The sequence below is a fragment of the Leopardus geoffroyi genome, chromosome D1 (genome assembly GCF_018350155.1).
Source record: "Leopardus geoffroyi isolate Oge1 chromosome D1, O.geoffroyi_Oge1_pat1.0, whole genome shotgun sequence".
In the NCBI taxonomy this organism is placed as follows: Eukaryota; Metazoa; Chordata; class Mammalia; order Carnivora; family Felidae; genus Leopardus; species Leopardus geoffroyi.
The window spans coordinates 2,766,504-2,789,004 of NC_059329.1; the positions used below are offsets into that span (position 1 = coordinate 2,766,504).

Sequence of the window (22,501 nt, forward strand, 5' to 3'; positions counted from 1 at the left end):
TGACTTGGCAAACCTAATCCCTTTCTAGTCTCATTTTTTTTTTTTTTGGAGGTGTTTGTCCATTACAAAATATGACTACTTATACCTGAGGTAGAGCAAATATAACATTCTTTTCTATTTTGTTAACAGCATATAAATCATGTATAATGTTCTTCTTTTCAATATTCCCAGATCTCTTAGGGCATGCATGATACAAAGACAAATATTAATTTAATTTCGCTCCATTTCCTTGTATTTACTCTTCATCTTATTTATTGAAAAATTCAAAAAGTGTAACAAAACGCAGAGAAATGACTCTGGTGTAAACCTACATGCTTTCCACTCTTTAGTCTGCAGTGTTACTTGAATCAATTACCTTTGCAGAAAAGTACGTTTCCAGTGGTTCTTAACTGAAGTATTAAAAACAAAAAGTCTTTGCCTCAAGCTTTTTTAAAGGTTAAACATATACCCTCCCTACATAGCGTGAATCTCAGTAATACACTTTGAGAACTCTGATTCATCCAATTTTCTATGTGGATAACGGACCAAGGATCCTTGCCCCCATAAAAACCATCAAAAAGATATTAGGCTAAAAAAAGGTCTCAGTACCTCTTCTATTCAGTGAGATAAATGTTTAGGGTTCTGTTTAAACAAGCTGATTTTTCACGATGCCATTCATCAAATCACTTCACACCATTCACATTGATATTTATGACCCTTTCCTAACTAACTCCATGGTGCATAAAAGAAGTTTATGGGTATTGTCAAGTGTTGGAGATAAAACCCTAAAAACAGAATCTTACCCTTGAAAAGAAAACTATCAGCTGTATCAAGATGTTCTGAAATTGACTAGATGTACAGAAACAGCCTGTTGTTTTTAAAATGTCTAGCCTTTTCACTGAGGTGACCCGTTGTATCTAATAATTAAATGGTGGATTCCAAGAAACAGTCTGTTGTATGTAACACCACCTCCTGGAGGTTGCCCTTCTTCCTCTTCTCTGAGAACTCGTTCTAGCAATGCTTTGTTTTCTCTTATGTCACCTGTCTCTCTCATCTTTTAATCTTTCGTTCACCATTAGCCTTTTCCTTCTCTACACGTCCATTTCTTTACCTCTCTCTCTAAAAAGGTCTTTCTTTGACTGGCTTGACTGATTATTATCTTCCCTTTCTGTAACTGTCAAAAATCATGAAAAAATAACTTGTTCTCACTGTCTTCCTTTTCCTTCTATTCCCACCTTAACCACTTGCAAAGTGGCTTCACATTTAATTTCTACAAGGACTTTTCTTAGCCCCCACTGTCCTTGAATGCTCTCTTGGGTTTGCTGTGTTGAAATCATAAATCCCTTTCTCTTTCCCTCTTGGAAATACTTCCTTCCCATAATTGTGTGCAGCTGGACTCTTTTGGTTCTCTTCTTACGTGACCAAAATCTTGGACAGACGGGACTCTGAGTACCTAGGTGAAATTCTTACTCTGTCATGAACTGCCATGTGACCTAGCCAAGTTACCTCCTCTCCTCATGCTTAAATTTTCTCATCCCGCTAGGGTCTTACCATTACAGGAAGTTATCTGTCACTGTCACTATAGAATCAGTGATTGGCATTAAAGTAATGGGTCTTCTCAAATCAAGAAGAAAATTCTCCAGAAGAAAATTCTCAGGGAATAAAGTTAAATATATAGCTACTTTTGAAAATCAATATTGTACCATGGGTCACGTGCTGTATGAAGCCTCACAGTTTTTGGTGACCAAAACAGATAATGCAAAGGTGAGATATTACAACTAGGCATTTTTTTTTTAATTTTTAACGTTTATTTATTACTGAAAGACAGAGACAGAGTGTGAGCAGGGGAGGGGCAGAGAGAGAGAGAGAGGGAGACACAGAATCTGAAGCAGGTTCCAGACTCTAAGCTGTCAGCACAGAGCCCGACACAGGGCTCGGACTCCTGAACTGTGAGCTCATGACCTGAGCCAAAATCAAGAGTTGGAGGCTTAACTGACGGAGCCACCCAGGTGTCCCTACACTAATTTATTCTGTAATTTAACTAGTGCCGCTAATACTTAAATGTTTGAAAGTTTCACTTGAAGATTGTGAGTATGCAGTTTATTAAGACAGAATTTCCTGTTGCCATGCAGAAATCCTTTCATATCTCTAAATTAGTAGTCTCTGCATCCGACATTCATGTTGACTATTATTTGGTATCAATTTACCCATTTTCCCCAGGGTCTCTGAAATGACTTCAGCAGTATTTCAAAACCTTTATAACATAAGTTCAAACCTAAAATGTGTATTTCCGTTTTCGAGAAGTACATAGAAACTTAAACCGTATTACACACTGTTCCTCTTGTGTCACGGATGTTCCTGAGAGCATCCTTGGAGGAGGGGAGGGTTCTTAGCACCCATCACCCGCATTTGGCACAGGGAATTCTAGTGTGTTTGCTGTTAATATCACTGCTGCAAATATGTGCAAATGTGGAACGGAAGCTTGGGTTGGAGAGAGGGAGTCTCCGCTTGCTAACTACAGGAAGATAGCGGGAGAGGAGAACACAGTCTCTTATTACGGGAGCTAATCCATGATGCATTTATTGTGTGGAGCCATTTTCATGACAGTGCAAATCTAGATTTTAATCTACAGAACGCACTCTGGGAAACCCATTGCAGTAATAACATTACCCCATTCATTATATGAAAAGTCGTATCCTCTTGTCTCTTACGTTAATATCGGTTCAAAATATTTATTAATCTGCCTAAAATTGCCTGCCGGTTGGCATATTGGGATGTTCTACATGGTTTATGATATAATTTTCCTTTTCCCCTGTATTCTCTACATTTCAGCTGTACCCACAGAACTCATTACATTTTTGCCAGAATTAGATCATTCTCTCTGATAACTGTGAGGGCGTCAGACAAGCTTCGTGTTGTATTGATATGGACATTTTTTTTATATCTTATTTATTTTATTTTATTGATACAGTTTTTCCTGCTCTTTTCTTAGGCTTTTTAATTCAGTGTCTCTACTTTTAAGCAGCACAAACCTCTCAGCTACAACCTTGTTTGCTTTTTGCCGCCTCTTTCCTCAGTCTTCTCCTGTCCCTGCATGGATGAGAAGAGGGTTAAGGGAGTACATATGAACTTAACCCAAAAGGGTAATATGGGTGACAAAGTACAATTAGAATGGATGAGGTAGATTAATTCCATTTCCCCTCTTCCTCCTGTGTGTCATGATTTTGATTTATCGTCTAACTGCAGAGTATCACCTAAGATTACTATTTTTATTTTCCATTTCAAACCAGGACAACACCCCTTTAATAGAGTTTGGGTTAAGATTGTCCTTGATCCCTCCTGTAAAAGTCAAGTTTCATGTCCTTCTGCCTAATAAAACAAAATTCTTAGCCTTGGGAATGCAGGCCAGAGCAGTGACTTTCAAATTTGGGGTTAGAAAAACAACCACCTGGATTTGTCATAAAAGATTCATGTTGTTCAGAGATATTATCAGGAATCTATAGTTTTATAAGTATTCCACATAATTCTAGTTCAGATAATTCAAGGACCATGGCTGCATTTTGGTTTCCTGCAGTTTTTTAAAGCTCTAAACTGGTATTATTCAAACAAAAATATTAAGATCCAAACCCCCGGGCTTAAGAAACTATGGGAGGAGGTGGTGGTGGGTTCCTGTCATGTCTTTTGTGAAACCTGTGGTTGGCTCAGCACCCTAGCGATGTGTATGGAGCTGATTAACTCTATCCTGCATTCCGTCACTCTCTACCAATCCAGGAAAGGTGAGCAATTCCTAGAAAGAGCTCAAGCATGATGATGCATGAGGGACATAGTCGGAGTGTCATCATGAACTTGCCCAAAGGATTCTGCTAGTTATTAGCAAACAGTGTTTGATTGAGTGTATTAGGAACAGACTAAAGATCAGGCAGAAACAATCCCGTTTCATCAGGTGATGGGACACCATTGAAGGCTCAGCCACGGAATTTCCCTGTGTCTCCAGACACGCTGAGTAGGGCGAGGCTGCGAGAACAACAAAACCACAACCAACGTTCAGAGCTGGGTTGATGATCGTATTTTTCTGAACGAAGTTCTCAGCATGAGACTGACAGTTCCAAACAAATTATCTGCCTCAGACACACACAGTTTCTCCTTTTGTGTGTGTTAATAAAACGGCTAAGACGAGAGTCCCGAATATGTGAGTGCGGGAGGGAGGGTCGAGGCCTGCGTGCCTCCTCTCTCCTGCAGGGGCACAGGAAGGCGACAGAGAAGCATGGATCTGGGTCAGATGCAAACTAATGACTAGGATTGGTGGAATATCGTCAGGAACTCCCAACGCCTGGAGCGAGAAAACCTTGAAAAAATCTAGAATTCTCAAAAAGAGGTTGATAGTGTTTGTTACGTGTAGGGTGACTTTCAGAGGAGGGTCATCGCTGATGATTGAGGCCAGTCTCGCTACCATGTGGCCATGAGGACAGAACACAGAAGACTGTTTCTGTTTCTGTGACAGTGCGGCGGAGGCCAGCACAAACTTTTTTTCTACTATCGAGAACTTTCTGCCTGGCATGATTGGTGTTTCCAGAAATACAAGAGTATGAAATGTAGTTCTTAATGTTGAAGAGCCTACAGTCTGTCTGAATAAAGGATCTCACCTTCTCTCTGCTTTTCCAAGTCAAAGGAAGAGGGACCCCACAGGTGTATTCTTTTCATAGGCTACGTAACGTAGGTATTGTTTTGTTTTCTTTCTAACGTGAAAATAACAGAACTGAGGGGGTTGATTAAAGACACCAAGTTTCCAGGGTGCCTGGGTGGCTCAGTCAGCTAAGCATCCGACTCTTGCTTTCGGCTAAGGTCATGATCTCACAGTTGGTGAGTTCAAGCCCCCCACATTGGGCTTTGTGTTGATGGCGTGGAACCTGCTTGGGATTCTCTCCCTCTCCCTCTTTCTCTGTCTCTGTCCTGCTCGTGCTCTCTCATGTTTTCTTGGTGAAGACACCCAAGTTTCAAAGTAATAAACTACAGAAGAAATACCTGTGTATATATATGGCCCATGAGTTCTCTTTAATACCAAAATTAATAATGATAAAGTAACAACAAGCACAAAGGGTTATAAAGGAATTCTGGTTTTTTTAAATGTTTACTTATTTATGAGAGAGAGGGAGAAAGAGTGAGGGAGGAGCAGAGAGAGAGAGACAGAGACAGAGACAGAGCAAGAACCCCAAGCAGGTTCCACATTGTCAGCACAGAGCCTGACGTGGGGCTTGAACTCACGAACCGTGAGATCATGACCTGAGCCGAAATCAAGAGTCAGACATGTAACCGACAGAGTCACCAGGCACCCCCAAAAGGAATTCTGTTCTACTATGTGAAAAATTATAGGAGAATTCATGGATGTTCTGAATGAAGCCAGAATTCCAAGTCCACAAATTTGAATTTCTGTCCTAAGGACAAAATTTAGAGACAGTCTTGGGGAACAAATGTTCCATAGTTGTGAATAGTAAAACAAATTATAACTTGGAAACTAAGGAACTGTTTTCCCAGCTTTTAAAGGGGCGCCTGGGTGGCTCAGTCGATTAAGTGTCCGACTTCAGCTCAGGTCATGATCTCACGGTTCAAGGGTTTGAGCCCCACATCCAGCTTTGTGCTGATAGCTCAGAGCCTAGAGCCTGCTTCAGATTCTGTGTCTCCTCTCTCTGCCCCTCCCCTGCTCATGCTCATGCTCTGTCCGTCTCTGTCTCTCAACAATAAATAAATGTTAAATAAATAAATGAATAAATAAAGCAGTTAAATGGAGCGGATTGTATATATTAGAGAATATGGACCTGAAAAATAGTGACTTGTTTCCCTAGAAAGACATTCAGTGATCAGCAGAACTCTTCACAGGTGCCATGGTTGCATGTTTCTTTATCGACAGAATTCTTGTGTTTGGGAATTGGGAAATGCTGCCTAGAGTCCTTCGTTAGAATTCTCACAAGTCATTAATCTCTGAAAACTATTTGTCAGGCAAAGTAGTAATTGATAAAATCCTTGTATGTTGAAGTTATTGACTAATGATAAGTGCCCCCTGGAGGACAGTTACGGTTGGTAAACTGTGCACAATTTGTGCTTCGAGAGGGGACGTCTCGTCAGGAGTGTGCACCAGGGAGAGAAAATCCAGTTTAGGGATGAACTGGACACTTAACTCAGAAAATTATTTATGTGATAGCCAGGCAGAAAGACAAGTTGAGATCAAGAAACCAAGTAACGGAGTTGGGGGTCAGAGGTCCAGAATGAACAGATCAGACCTTGGATCTGGAGAGACTACCCGTCAACAGAGAAAGAGTACGGGTTTGCAGCAGCTGGGGGCCCTGAAGGGAAGGACTCGGATGCACGCATCTCCCTGTGGTGGCGAATTGTGCTCCTTGCATGGGCGCTGGCCTCTTGTCCAGGTGTTTTTAACATAGGGACAAACGCGTTGGACCAGTGACAGCCACCAGCAGGGGTCCGATCTGAACACACCCCCTTTCCTATTGGACACTCTCCGTGGAACTTTGGGCAGGGGGCCAGGCAGTCAGGGATGTGCGGAAACCATGCAGGGACTCCTCCCGGGCACAGTGACCCTTATGATAGCAGTAAGCCACTCAGTGTCTTTTTTACTGGGCTGACATTTTCACTGACGGTGCAAAAACAATGGTGGATAAAACTGGCAACTCAGCACAAGTCAAGGCTGTGGCCACAGACGGCATGCCGTCACTGTGTTTCTCGTTGCCGTGCAACACACGCATGTGCACACACTCACGCACACCAGTTTTGTTCATGAACAGCCTTGATGATGCGATAAAAATCACTGCTCCTTGTCCATGTTGAGCCTTGAGTATATGATATGTCCTTGTATATTCTGTGTGACAAAGTGAGAATTGTGCATCAAGCTGTTTTGCTGCTTGTCTCTAAGGAAAACCCTCGTGTGATTATTCCATTTGCGAGCTGAATGAGCCCCCTTATTCATGAAGCCGTCTACTTGAAATTCCCAGCAGACTGACAAATTATGATTATTCAGACTTGAATATTTTGGTGATATTTCCTTTAAGACAAACAAACAAACAACAAAATGAAAGATGAAGTAAACCCGTCCCTTTAAGGAAGCAGGTGGCCACGATAAAATTGGAACTTTCAAGCAAAATTTAGATATTTGGAAAAATGGTATCTGCTGCGGTGGTCTGGAGAGCTTCTCAATGCTGAAAGATGTTTCTGTTGAGATTCATGGTAAATATTAACAAATGTGATGTTTTGAGATGTGGTATAATGAAATGTATCAAAGTTGGGAAGTTCTTTTTAACTCGGTGAGGCAATATTTTTCAAATGCCTTATGCATGCTGTTACCAAATCCACATAGGTAAGAAGATCCATTCAAGGCGCACAATGGAAAGTAGTTTGCATAATAAGCACATGACAGATATAATTCCCAGTCTCCTTTTGTCATACAAAACTAAGAATACACAGCCGCCCACACATGTACACACGCAATATGCGAATCACAATAACCCACAATATCCTGTTATCTCCCAGTTCCCTCCAGTATGTTCTGCTCCCATAACCCTCACGGTCCTGTCGTCTGGGTGAACTTCTCACGTAAACTCTGTGTGTGTGTGTGTATGTGTGTGTATGTGTGTGTTCATCGGATTTCGCTGATGTGCTCACTGTGCTCGTATACTCAGAGCTGCAGACTGCGATGTCGGAGGAGGGGCGGCTGGTCAGCACGAGGGTGTGACCACTGCCTACCACTGCTCTGTGCCCCGCCCTCCGGAGGCCCTCACCCTTCCCTCTGTCTTTGGAATATGTACTCTGCTTCCCTTCCCGGCTTCCTGCAGCTGCCCCAAGGGTATGGCCTTAAGAAAGTGAGTGTCGAGATCACCTGAATGAGGTGCATGACCAGACCCAGGTAAAGCCTGGAAAGAAACTTTGAGGATTTGGCGGGCAGGTGCAGAGATCTGCTCATCTTGTGGCCGCCCCAGACAAGCCTCGAAGGAAAGGCCCCTTTGCTTATAAAACCTGCCACCTACCAGTCTGGAGCGGTCTGCCTGTTTCTCTACTTTCTTGTCGTGTTCCACAGAAGGGGCCCTTTTCAGATTAACCTGGGAAGCTCCTGACAAAGTTGGAAAACCGTATGTGGGCCCTTCTATTCTCTGGCTGTCCAGATAACCACAGTTCAGAATAATTGGGGAAGGGAGAGATCCACTCTTTTTGACATTGCCTACATACCCCGCAGCAGATGCCTGACCTTTGCTACTTGTTGGCTTATAGCAGGGTGCTCTCTTCAGACTGAAATGTGGACTGTTCAGTACTTGCAGAGAGAGAACACACAGGTCACTCTTACAGGGACCCATTTGTCTGCATTTGCCAATAGAAGCAATTTTGAAAGGTGTCAGGCACAATGTGTCTAAACATACATTTCTTGTTTATATGACAAATACTTTCAGTAACCAAACATACTTTTTATCTAAGGAAATTCTTAGAGAAATTTTTCATTTTCACTTTATGTTGTTCAATTAGGTCAGCATTCTCGTTTAATAAATAGCTCTTAATATACTTTGAGACAGTTAATGGCACCCTGGGTCTTTGCTTTTTTCTTTCTTTTTTTTTTAAATATCTTTACTCCATTAACCTTTCCTCACATGGGGTTAATTCTATCTATTTAATCATTTTTGTTGCTTGTTTTTGGATCTACTTAAATTTTGTTCTGTTTTGTTTCCAAATACCATTTTTAAAATGTAAGAGGCTGCATTGAACTCAACTCAAGCCATGTCATGGATAGCGGCCAATCTATCCATAACAATTAGGTACCATTTTTCTGCCTGTGAGACAGTTGGCTCCCATTTGTACTGTGTTGAAAAGATTTCTTTTTCCAAGGCGCTTTAAGGATAAAGTAAGTCAAATCTGTGTGCCCTGCTGGAAATAATATTAAGGAAAAAAATGAGAATTAGGTCATGAGAAAATGGTCATCCTAGTTATCTATTCCTTTTGTTCTTTTTATTTCAAAGTTTATTTTGAGAGAGTAGGTGAGGGACAGAGAGAGGGAGAGAGTGAGAACCCAAGCGGCCTCCACACTGTCAGTACAGAGCCTGATATGGAGCTCAAACTCCCAAACTGTGAGATCATGACTTGAGCTGAAATCAAGAATCGGAGGCGAGGGGAGCCTGGCTGGTTCAGTTGGTTGAGCGTCTGACTTCGGTTCAGGTCATGATCTCATGGTTCATGGGTTTGAGCCCCGCATCAGGCTCTGTGCTGACAGCTGAGAGCCTGGAGCCTGCTTCAGATTCTGTGTCTCCCTCTCTCTCTCTGCCCTTCCTCTGCCTGTGCATGCTCTCTGTCTATCTCTCTTTCTTAAAAGTAAATAATCATTAAAAAAAAAAAGTTAAAAAAATTATATAAAAACCAAAAGAATCGGATGCTCAACCAACTGAGCCACCCAGGCACCCCTCATATTTGTTCATTTTATTTTATTATTTTTGATAGCATGTTTTGAAATATTTTCTAAAGATGCATATTCTTTAATCTTGAGAGTGCTCGGTTGGGTGTTAGTCTTTTGAAATAACAGTTATATCTAATGCCACTTCTCATCCCGTCTTTTAGACTAGTTAATTTGATTCTGATGGAGTGCTAACAAAGGCCCATTTGTTAGACATCTGCTCTGGCTAATGCACTCAGGTGTGCGCATGACCTGAAAAGCTCACAGTTTATTGGCAGACATAAGAGACAGTAGCTTTAAAATGGGTCACACACATAGAAGAAGAAACAGTACCGTGGCAGCCCGATGCAGGAATGATTCTATCTAGGAAATTAGAAAATGCTCACAGAAGAAGCTGGGCCTTGAAGAATGCAATGAATCAAGGCATAAAAAGCTATAGGGAGAAAGCTATGGGCTAGTGAGACCATGGACCTTTCCAGGGAAGGAAGAATAACTCAGGGATAGAATTCTGTATGAATAGAAACAGCAGAGGAATGATAGAATCTGGGACCAGAAAAATCGGTTAAATGCTGCGTTTTTATGTCTGTGGCTCGTGAAAATATGTGAAGAGGCAGATGTACTTGCAACAAAAGAAGTGTGGGGACAAAAGTGGCGTGAGATGCTGGAGAGTTTTTGAGCTAGATTACAGAGCTTTGAAATAATAAAGAGACAACACAAAATGAAACTTAATTAAGACTTTGCGAGAACGCACGTGACATAAGGCTTGGACGAGGGGAAAAGACAGGGTGGTCAGGGAAGAGCGTTACCCGTTCGAGGAGGCCGGATGAGGTAGGAGTGAGAGGCGTGTGACGGATAGACTAGCTGACGGCACGGATGGTTCGTGATGGACAGTTGTGATGGGATCCCGTAGTGAAACATGTGTGGAGGCTGGTGGCCAGTGTTGTGAGGGACCCACTCGTGTCTCCTCAGCATGTGTTGCTTCTCTGTCCTCTGGGCCAGCTTCCAAGTGCCAACAGCTCAGAGTTTACCCTGGCTGCCCGTGCCTCTTCTGCCCACTTGGTGGGCGGGCTGGAAGTGCTGGTGCCTTGGCAGCACTCCGGATCAACCATCCCTCAGCCAAGGCCTGACAGGAGTGTTTGGGTCATTACCTCGTCCCCCCATGTCTTAGGTGGAATAAGTCTCAAGTGCTTGTTCTTCTCTGACGTCCTCAGTGTTTCCATAGGATTAGCGTTTCTGGATGCCCACAGTGGTAAGGTAGTTTTCATTGGATTCCTTCCCTTCCTTGTGTTACTTACCCTCTCTCCAGTGGTGTTCCCTGGGATCACTTCCCAAATAGAGTACTTGCCTTCTAATTCTTTTTTTCAGGATCTGTTTTAAGGAGAACCCCACTTAAGACACGTAGGCTCGAAGTAGCCTTATAGCGCGACAGAGTGAAATCCTAACACCGAGCCTGTTTCCGGGAATATATCGCCAACGGTTCCCTTGGAATTGCTAGAGGTAATTCCTGGCATTGTTTACATCACACTTACTCTGCCTTCTCCTGAGGGGAATTAGGACAGAAGGAGATGAAATGCGTTACGCTGATGCATCCGTAACAAACACTACCGACTTAATGGCTTAAAACCACACACGTGTTATTTTTTTTATTTCTGTAGACGAGACGTCTAGTACAGGGTCAGCGGGCCATCAGGTGTCTGGAGGTCTGTGTTCTCTCTGGAGGCTGGAGGAAAACAAGCATTTCCATGCCTTGTTTGGATTTTAAGAGTCCACCGTCAGTCCTTGGCTTCCTTCTACCTTCAGAACTAGTAATACTGCCTGTCTCTGACCATTCTTCCAATAGCCACCATTACCTCCGACCCTAACTAGTAAAAGTTCTCTGCTTTTAAGGACAAATGGGATTAGATTGGTTACTCCCCGATAATATAAAATAATCTCACCATCTCAAGGTCCTTAGCTTAGTCACATGTGCACATACCCTCTTGCCATGCAAACTAACAGTTTCCCAAATTCTGGGTATTCTGATGGGACATCTTTGAGGGGCACTATTCTACCTAGCCCACTAGCCTGTGGGGGCGATAAAAAAAACAAGCATTGAAGAGATGTGAAGGGAACAGTACTTACAAACGTTGTGTGGTTTGTTGGTTTGAGTTAACTGCCATCAAAGCATAGGAGGGGAAAATTATAGACTCAGGTCAGGTAACTAATAACTCAGGGTAAGATGTGAAGAACAGAGGATAGCTATGGTAACGTTTAAAGAGACTCTGTCTCCTGCAGGCAGAAGGCAGACTGAGCCGAGAATGAGACTGGAATTGGATTGTGCTAGACGCAGAGTTGCGTTCACAGCCCCTACAAGTGTTGTGGGATTACAAGGGTGTGATAGGCAGAGGGGACAAAGATATGGTTAAGGAACGTAAGCGTGGATCTGCTTTCAAACCTTGAATGTCCAAATTCCCTTAAAATTTCTCGGTCTGCAGGAACAAGTGGGCCATGTGGCTGTCGACAGTCGTCAGGTACCTGCTGGCTGTTGGCCAGGACATCAGCTCCCTGCCACATGGGCCTCTCGATACGAGAGGTTACAACATGGCAGCCTGTTTTGCCCACATAATCGTTGAGATGCTACATGTTTTTTAAGCTACTGAGTTTTGGGATAATTCGTTGTACACCACTAGATAACCACTATGATGCCCAAGAGAAAGCAAATGCTGTTGAGGAAGGGCGGAACAAAAGAGGGGTGGAATAAATTTTCCCTTCAGAAGCCGTCTTTGTCCTTGGCCACCTCTTTGCTTTCCAAACAGTCCGGTCCAGCAAATGGCCTGGTTTTGGTGCCAGAGTGAAGACCGTGCTTGGAGTAACAGCATGGGCTTCCTCACACCTACACTGATACCGCTCTTGGTCATGATGAATACGTGGCCTGGTGAGGTCAGAGGAGGGCACTGAGCCCTCCGCGTGGTGCACTGCCTGCTGGATGCTGCCCGGCTGCCTCGTGGCACATCAGATCACCCGTGCTTTGTCTTGACTCAGTCCGCTGTGTTGAGTGTGACTTTATCTTCACGGGCTCAGGTAGCATCACTAACTCAGGCTCACAAAGCATCTGTTTTATGATCATGGATGTTCCCAGTGTGGTCTTGGGTTAACGGACCTAGTTGAGGATGAAAGGGGTATTAAAAAATAGGACTGCGAGAGTCACTGGCCCTATATTACACCACATCATGTAGAAGCCACTTCCTAATAGAGCATTAGAATGACTTCATAAAAGTTGCATTTGAATTGAGGTCTTTGGGGTGAATCCTTGTAGGATTGGAGTTTACGCCAACAGCTACTGTGTGGTCCTGGACCTGCAGTGGTGGGAGATGCCTCTGAGATTAGAAGTGGGAGCTTGGCTCCTTTACCATTAGTGAAGGCCAGTGACTCACCTGGGTAATATTTACCACCCCGTCTCTGAGCATCAGGCTCTGCCTGACTAGAGTTCTGGCTTTAGGAGGGTGGACAGTCATACTAAGGGACACAATAGGGGAGAGAATGGGGGGTGCTGTAGGGCTCCATTAAACCTAGAGGTATGTCCTAGTGGATATTGTGTCCACTCCTGTGCCAGTGGATTGTCAGAAAGAGAAAGGAGTTGCTACTCTAGCAGAAGTAGTTGACTCACTGTACTGAGGTGAAAGGATGATGTTCTGTCACTAGGGTGGAGAGGTGTCTGGAGTCGGGGATACTCAGGTTCCTTGTGACCTCTCACCAAGCCTCGTGATAAACACGAGTGGACCGTTGCAGCAAGCCTGGTCTGCAAAGGCCTGGGGACCATGATGGAGATTGGAGCCATCCCATCAGGGATAACAGTCAGGCCCCAAGAACAGCAGGATTGTCGGCCGGGGTTGAGTAACATCTGGAATAGCCGGTGGGAGAAGGAGATAATGAATATGAGTTGGAGCCCTAGGACGAATTGCTCCAACAGAGACAACAGTCGTGAATGTGAGAACAAGAACAAGAACTTTAGGTAAATGTAAGGAATGTCTACGCAGTGTTTCCAGTGCATCACCTGTAGCCGTCTTGGAGATTAAGTCATGGAGGCGGCTCGTGAATAATACTCCATGCACGGACTCAGCCTTTCCTCCCCTGCCATTATGACCCTGACACAGCGTGTCTCTGGTTCCAGGGCCCCACCCTGAAGGCGCTTCCCTGACTGGCGTAATTTTATCGAGTCAGCAGTAAATTACTGCTATGTTAGGCCGTTAAAATTTCAGGAATGATTTGGTGTCACAACACAGCATACCCCAACCTGACTAATATTCACTGAAAGAAGAAAAAGCAGGAGGAGGAACGGGAGGGCACGCCGGTTCTCAGAAGACAGACTTACCACAATGGATGCAGGAGAAAACTCAACACGTTCTCTCACACTGGAAGCATAAGGACGAAGACCTGATGTATGGGTGGGGGAGTTAAGATACACGGACAATCAACCCAGAGTTTCCCTAAATGCATAAGGGTAGTCAGGAGAAAGGATGAAGATAAAAATCTACAACAAGTAAGGGAGAGAAGAAATTTCTGTGGTGAGGGCTGCCTCCTGGGCTCAGGGTGAAAAGGACCACAGAAGGGGAAACGTGCCAATTGTTATGGGAAACAAACATTGGGGTGACAGATCAACCAGCAGGTTGGACCTGGGGTAAAGGTCGTGATTTTAGGATGGAGTTGCAAATTTTAAGAACGTGTAAAAACGCGGTGACCACGCAAAGGGAGAGCGTCTCTCTGAGGAGAATTCTGAGACAAACGCAGAGGAGAAGCAGGAATGCCAGGCCACGTGGTCACGCTGCTCGCTGCAGAGAGCACAGATTCCCGTGACATCCTAGTGCCTGTGAGTCCTGGCTGTGCTGTGTTTTGCGTCCCTATGTCCAAGGAGAGCTCTTTGTGTGCCTTCGTGATCGTCTCTGTCTGTGGTCCTCTGTGCCCTGCGCTGGAGTGATGTTGTGACCACACGGACGCCTGACTCAGTTTACTCCCTCTCTGCCTGTGTCCTGTGACTGCCTGCAATGCATCCCTCTTGGGTTGTTCCCAGTGTTTGAGTCTTTTTCAAGGACATCGTGACCTTTCCCGTCTGCTGGCTCTTCTAACTGCTGCTTCTGTCGTAATGCCTTTTTCTCTTTATAAACCCAGCAAATTCATACTCACTCTTTAAGAATCAGATTGGTTACCTCCACCCTCCGTGACGCTCTCCCCAGGGCCTCAGAGCGGGTTTACTTGCCCTTACCTATCACACGCTCATGTTCACACAAGTATAAAGCTTCGCTGGGCAGTGATGGGTTGGTCACTGTGGCCACCTGTCCGCCTTGCCGGCTGGACTGCTTTCCTTTGCTCGGGGCCCCCATGGCAGTGGACACGTAGTGCCTGCCCCATGGGAGAGCCGTAGCTGGTCACGAAGGGCAGGATGAGGGGCGCCTGGGTGGCTCAGTCGGTTAAGCGTCCGACTTCGGCTCAGGTCATGATCTCGTGGTCTGTGAGTTGGAGCCCCGCATCGGGCTCTGGGCTGACAGCTCAGAGCCTGGAGCCTGCTTCGGGTTCTGTGTCTCCCTCTCTCTCTGCCCCTCCCCTGCTCGCACTCTGTCTCTCCCTGTCAAAAATAAATAAACATTAAAAAAAAATACAAAAGGGCAGGATGAGTTGTTCTCCCTCTGTGACTGTGTGACACCCATCACACACTGTCACATCCAGGCATGGCTCCCATGTCGTTTCGGGAGCCGCTGATGTCCTTTCGTGTCATCCGTGTATTGATTTAGCCTGGGAATCTAAGGGATCTGAAAGCATTCGGGGTCAGGAGAGCCGAGAGAACGATTAATTCCACAACCACCAAGGCATCTGATCGCCCTCTAGGGAGCTCAGAGCTGTTCCCCTCACCAGCTGCTTCCAGAAGCCTCCGCCAAGTAGCCAGACACTGTGGCAGGAGCATTTGGTTCCTGTGACACCTGTGATCTCAGGTGGACCTCAGTGCCCCTCTCGCCGGGGACGGCTCCGATCTCCTCACCGTTTCCTTCAGTTGAACAGCAAGGGTGTCCTTTAGATCTCCCGTTTGCTCCCCCTTAACAGTCCTGGTTGCTTTGCCTTTGTGCATATAAGCGTCGGGAGAAAATTCTGGATGGGGCTTGAATTTTACAGTGTTTGACTGGAGTGAGAAAATATTTTCTAAAACAACTTGGTAGTAGCATTTATTCAAGGCCTTTTATTCTGTCTTAAAAGTAACAGGCTGGTTAAAAACCAGCACGGGATTCTTATTTCTTTTGTTATAAATATGCATTTGGTTCAGCGCGTTTTGTATTTCGTTCAGCATGTTTCTAGAGTGTTGCTCCCAATTTAAACATATAGGCCCAAATTGCATTCCCAACCAATTCAGCTTGTTTTGAATCGAGCTTTCCAAATAGGCTGCCCAGCCATTAGCAGCTCGTTTTTCAAGAACAGAGAGTGGAATCGCAATGAGAGCTGCAGTGTGTGTATTTGGCCACAGAAACTAAAATTGCTTTCGTGCTTCTCTCATCAAGCCAGCCACAACCGCTCACTCCATAAAAGTGGGGATTTTATTATATTATTCGATTTTCATTGTGTCCTTTACTTGCAGCAAAATTCACCCTTTCTCGCGCACAGTGCTGCGATTGTGACAGAGGCGTGTGCACATCCACGTGGGCACCAGGGCGTCAGGTACAGAGTGGTTTCCCCGCGTCCCTGGAACTCAGTGATGGGTTCGCTCTCCCTCCGTCTGTGTCTTCAGAAGGTACCATGCATGAAATCGCGTGTAGTTTTTCTACTTTGCCTTCCTGGACCTCGTACCCTGAATGTGAGGCTCTGTGATGTTGCCCACTTTACCCAAAGCCCATGTCGTTGTGCTGCTGATTAGAATATTCCATTCTGTGGATGGCCCCCAATTTGTTTATTCCCTGTTTGATGAATGTTTAGGCTGTTTCCAGGCTTGGATAGTTATGAATGAAACGTCTCCAAAGACCCACATCTAGGCTGTTGTATGAACAAAAGTGTTGATCTCTCTTGGTTAAATAGGAGTAGGCCTGTTCAGCTGTGTTGGAAGCACGTGTCTGTAAGAAACTGCCAGACGGCCCTTTGCCTGCTTCCGTCTTTGTGATGAGCCCCCCGTGGAGGTTCACCAAGAAGAGCTTTATGAGTGTGGACCACGCCCCTGTGTGTCTGTGGCCCCAGAAGTCCATTCTGTCACGCATGTGGGCTAGCCTGTGCCTTCCCTTTAGCGATGTGTTTAATACGTAACTGAATTCTTCACGCTTTTTATGCCACTGGGCATACTTTCCAACCAGGCTGTGCCCAGGTAATCCTGGGCTCAGATCCTGTCCCTTCCAAGAAACATCTTTCTGTCTTCAGAGTTCCGTCTACTTTTTGCCACACAGCACCATTTTTTCTGGTAGATTGAAGAAAACCTGTGATTCTGTACTCTGGTTTTTTTTTTTTTTTTTCTTGTTGATAACATGGAAGCAATGTTCCTTCTTCCAGTTTTGTCTGTCCCAAATGGAAGCTTAGCTAAGCCGAGGTTTTTAATGAGGCCAAATGATCATTTCTGATGCTCTTAAGCACGTTTAAATGAACAGTCTTTAGGTAAGTGAGCTGCCCCGTGAAGGCGAGCCTTGGCAGAAATGCTTTGAATATTTTAAATGTAAATTAGTCTCTTTCCTTTAGTTGTCTTGGAAACCTAAGGAGGTACCCTCTGGAGTTGACTTGGAGTTTTACAAAATATACTAATGTAATAAAAAAGAATTACTGCGTCCATCATTGGATATTCACATCCGGAAGACAGACCTGCATGTAAAAATGGAGACATTTCGATGTAAATTAGCCACTAGGACTAGTTCCAAAGAGCTCCTGAGGAGAAGCCATCCTCTTCATGGCCTTGCCTCCTCACCACGTTATCGGTGGTGTATGCTTCCTTGCTTTCTCTTTTCCGGGTGCACTTTGCCCAGTTCAGCGTCCTTGCCCTGCTGGGGAGCTCCTGCGAGTTCCCTAAGTCCCCAACTATCTTTTTAAAAACTCTTGCCCCTCCCTCAACAGAGGCAGCCATGACCTTGCTGTCCACTTCGCATGACCTTGCTGTCCAGTTCTAGGGTGGTGGCACACGTGATTTATCGCCTTGGCTCTGTTCTCTCTGCCCTTCTTTCTTAATCACAGTTGTATTCACTTGAACTCCAGTTTTATTCACTTGGTAATTTTCTCCAGATTTATGACATCCCAGGCAAATTCCAGTATCTTTAATTGGGAATAAGAGGGGCTCCACAGGGGCGCCTGGGTGGCTCAGTCGGTTGAGCATCTGACTTCAGCTCAGGTCATGATCTCATGGTTCGTGGGTTCGAGCCCTGCATCAAGCTCTGTGCTGACAGCTCAGAGCTCAGAGCCTGGAACCTGCTTTAGATTCTGTCCTCCTCTCTCTGCCCCTCCCCTGCTTTCACTCCTTCTCTCTTTCTCAAAAATAAATAAATATTAAAAAAAAAAGAGGGGCTTCATAGTGTAATATCAGCAAAGCCCTCCAGGCTCACCTTTGCCATTCCTTGCCTCAAACACTGGAAAACTTAGTGTGCATCACAGACCACATCATATCCGTTGTCCATTCCCCGCCTCAACATATCCCCTTTTTCTGCAAAGTCACTTCCTCACTTACATCCTTTATATGTCAAATCCGAACGCATTTTTTTTAACAAGCTTGCCTCCTTCTCTCTGTTTTGTCATGTTTATGCTTACCCGAATACGTCCCCTTTATCATCCATGTCATGACCTACGTTACGGCGTAATCATCTCTTCATCTGTTTTCTGTCTCTCTTCTTGCATTCTGGGCTTTGTAAAGGCAAACCGTGTCTTATTCAGCATTATTGCCTCTGCACAATGCCTGACACATCCAATGAATATTTCTCTTTGATGGTTCACTTGGACGACTGTGCTTTTCCTGAATTAATATTAAGTATATTAAGAGATTAAAAATGTAATCTCAGTAATCACAGACTGGGAGGAAATATTTGCAAAAGACATATCTGATGAAAAACTGTTATCCCAAATATACAAAGAACTTTAAGACCCATGGACCAGAAAGACAACTCAGTTACAAACTGCACAAAATGCCTTAACAAACACCTCAACAAAGAAGATGTCCAAATGGCACACAAGTATAGGAACAGATGCTCAACATCCTATGTCATTAGGCAATTGAAAATTAAACAGCAGCGACAGATGACCACACACCTGTTAGGATGGCTGAAACCCAAGTCACTGACATCACCAAATGCTGATGATGGTGTGGAGCACACAGAACTCGTCATTATTCATTGCTCGAGGGAGTGGTATGGCCACTTGGGGAGACAGTTGGGTTGTTTCTTACACAGCTAACCACATTTTACCATAAAAGCCAACAGTCCTATCTCTTTTTTTTTTTTTTTAAATTTTTTTTCAACGTTTATTTATTTTTTTTGGGACAGAGAGAGACAGAGCATGAACGGGGGAGGGGCAGAGAGAGAGGGAGACACAGAATCGGAAACAGGCTCCAGGCTCTGAGCCATCAGCCCAGAGCCTGACACGGGGCTCGAACTCACGGACCGCGAGATCGTGACCTGGCTGAAGTCGGACGCTTAACCGACTGCGCCACCCAGGCGCCCCCCAACAGTCCTATCTCTTGATGTCTACCCAGCCTGTTGTAAATAGATGTCCACAAAAATCCTGCAATGAAGATTTATAGCAGCCTTACGTTTCATAATTGCCCCAAACAAGAAGTAACCAAGATGTCTTTCAATAGGTGAGTGTATAAACAAACTGTTATACCCACAGAATAGAATGTTGTTTTAATTGCTTTTTTAATGTTTATTTATTTTTGAGAGAGAGAGAGCCAGTGGGGGAGGACCAGAGAGAGAGGGAAACACAGAATCCGAAGCAGGCTCCAGGCTCTGAGCTGTCAGCACAGAGCCCGACGTGGGGCTCGAACCCATGCACCACAAGATCATGACCTGAGCTGAAGTCAGATGCTTAACTGACTGAGCCACCCAGGCACCCCCATGGACGAGAATATCATTCAGTGGTAAAAAGAAATGTTTTAGTAAACCACAAGAAGACATGGTGGAAACTTAAACGCATATTGCTAAATTAAAAAAAAAAAATGCCTGAAGAGGCTACATACAGTTTGATAACAACTATGTGACTTTCTGGAAAAGGGAAAATGGTAGAAACGGTAAAAAAATAAAAAAAAAAAGTCGTTATAGAAAGAGGAGGAGGAAAGGTGAAGTTCGGGATTTTTAGGTCTTGTCCTTGTACTTTTCCCAAAACCCACAGGATGCATGTCACAATGAGTGAGCCCTAATGTAATTTGGATCTGAGTTCAGGATGGATCAACATTGGTTCATCGATGGCAGCTACACTGACACAAGATATTCATGATGGAGGAAGCTCTGAGGGACACAGGGGAGCTCTGTACTTGTGGCTTCATTTTGCCGTAAACCTAGAACTCTAAAGGGTATGAGTTTTCTGAAATCAATGCACAGCACGTTAGAGAACCTAAGCTGTCTTCTCCCTGAGGGCCACAAAGATGGTGAGGAAATGAATAAGGGCTGCAATTTGAAGACCCCTGTCTAGTGTGTCCAAGAGAGAGAGGTAGATGGCATGGTAGCCCGATACACGTGTGCTGGCATCACGGTGGGGCGCGAGAGCGGACACCGTCATGGTCAAAGCCATGTATGTTGCCCAGACACCAGTCCTGCTTTTCATAACATTTGATTTTCCGGGTGCATCCGTTGGCATGAGATGGCTTACGAGAGACGGAAAACCAGACAGACATCTGACTCACTGGGCTCCTCGTGACTTTACAGTCACAAAGCCTTTCCTTACTCGGCAGACAGATGAAAGGCAGGGGCTTGGAAAAGTTGTAGTTGCGGTAGGACTGCAAGTAAATGTCTAGCCTCCATGCCTTCCAGTGGACTCTCTTCTCCCGTGTTATCAGTATGATGTGTGTAAATCTCTGTGTCTCTTTCTCCGTCACCAGATAAGACACTTTGGGCAATAAAAATTACTATAAAATAAAATTTAGAAAAATGTGTATTTCATTATTTAAAAGCAGTGATGGGCTTTAATATTTTTGCGCTTGGTTTGGCACCGTGATTTATCTTCCCGTGTACATTATTGCCCCAGTGTGTGACAGGAACCCATCCTTTCATGCTCCTTCTCTTTTCCTTCTTACTGTTTTTTCTCTTCTTCTCCCTCTCCCCTCCCCCTCCTCCTCCTCCTTCTCCTCCTCCTCCTTTCTATTTTGGTTATTTACGTGAACCATTGCATTCTGCTTTCAAGTATGATTGGCTTGAATATACTGAGGGATATTTGCGTAAATTCCTTTTCTGTAGCCCTTTCCTTCATGTATATACAAATGTTCATATAATTCCAATTTAAACAAAATTTGGTAATGGGTAAAAACAAGTAATTCAGATTTATATTGGCTCATTTTAGGGTTGATATAGGACTTTGCCTTACAGAGAACAATAACGCATTTGACCAGGCCGTGTTTTTGTGCTGTCGGCATAGGGGTATGGAGTATTAGGAGTCAGTTTGTAAATTAAATAGGGGTTAAGTGGCCTTGGTAAACGCCTTACCTGTACAGCAGCACTGTTAGAAATTTTGTAAATAAGCCGAGACTTCTGCTGGCTCAAACATTTTTTTTTTCGCCACATAGATCCTCCAGAGAAATCGTAAATCAAGTTCAGTTGATAAATGCATCTATGCACCTCTTTTACGCTCACACTACTTATGTATACAAACCATTTATATTTGTAATGTATGCTTTAATTACAGGTTGAGCTGAAGTGTACACTCTACGCAGAATGTGAAATCGCACTGATGTTATCACTATTTTTATGTGGATTGTGAAAATTATTTCACACCTGAGATTTGTTACGTTTAACAGGACCGGAATTAGAGTATATCAATTAAGTATATTACCCAGTAATTAAATTGAACTGATAATTGAATTGCTCTGTTTATTGCTTTGGGGAAATCCTTTTTAAAAACCAAGAGAATATTCTATCTTGAAAGCATAGCGGTTCACGGTGCGTACCTTCGTCGCGCGGGGCTTGGGGATTACGCCTCTTACAACCTGTAGCTTTGCGTGCCTCCGTACTGGTGCGTGCCGGCTCTGTCGTGTATTCCATTGTGAGTTAGGTTAACTAGCACACATTTTTACGGAATCATGGACACAGTGGAAATCTGAAGTTCCACTCAGCTCTCAAATCCCTTTTCTTCCTGGAAATGACTCTTCTTTCTGCAAACAGGGCCTTTGATACAGAGGAAAGCAAGGTGCTCCAAACTTAGTTTATCTGCAGACCTAGTATGACTGGCAAGTCCTAGTCCTCAGCACTGAAATCTCCCCATTATCCATCCTTTGACTCACTCACCCATTCAGTAGATATTTACGAGTGGCTCTTGGTGTGAGGCACCGTTAAGAGCCCTGTGGATGAACCAATAGTCAGAGTCGAGTCTCCGCCCTCAGGGAGCTTACCCATTTGCGGGAAGAAGATGTAAAAAAAAAGGTGAAGAAGAAACAGAAACCATGGCATGAAGTGAGGTGTGCTATTAGAGGTAACGCTGAGACGTAAGAGAGTTTGGTTGCTCAAGGATGGCTTCTGTGACGGAGTGGGACTGGTTAGAAGCAAGAGGGGGAGAACGTTATGGAGCTTCTGCCGTGAAAGGGCAGAGGTCAGAGGGAACCGCGTGAGCAGTGATCCTAACAAGAACAAATGTTCTTGGAGAGCAAGAGGAAGACGAAGAAAGCCCGTGGGCCTAGGAAAGAGTAAATGATGGTGTCGGTAGGAGGAGATAATCACGGAGCATAAGTGAGGTGATAGATCGTCAGGCTGTTGTTAACAATAGTCAACACGTTAGGTATTTGAATAAAATTTTTAAAATCCATTAAAAGGCCTCGTACTGCACGGGGAAAATAACTTTATCACTAGAGGTATATTCCAGAAGTATCCTTGTTTGTTCAAATTGAAAGAGTTTATGACTGACAGAAATGACAGTTTGGGGACGCTTAGTGGTTAAGGATTCAGCTGCGTAAAATTGTGCGCTAAGCCA

The 22,501-nt window shown here is 44.3% G+C and overlaps 1 long non-coding RNA gene across 1 annotated transcript in view; it reads left to right on the top strand.

The window, feature by feature from the left end:
• LOC123600582 overlaps positions 1 to 22,501 on the top strand; it is a 478,564-nt gene that overhangs the window by 57,884 nt on the left and 398,179 nt on the right. The window lies entirely within an intron of this gene.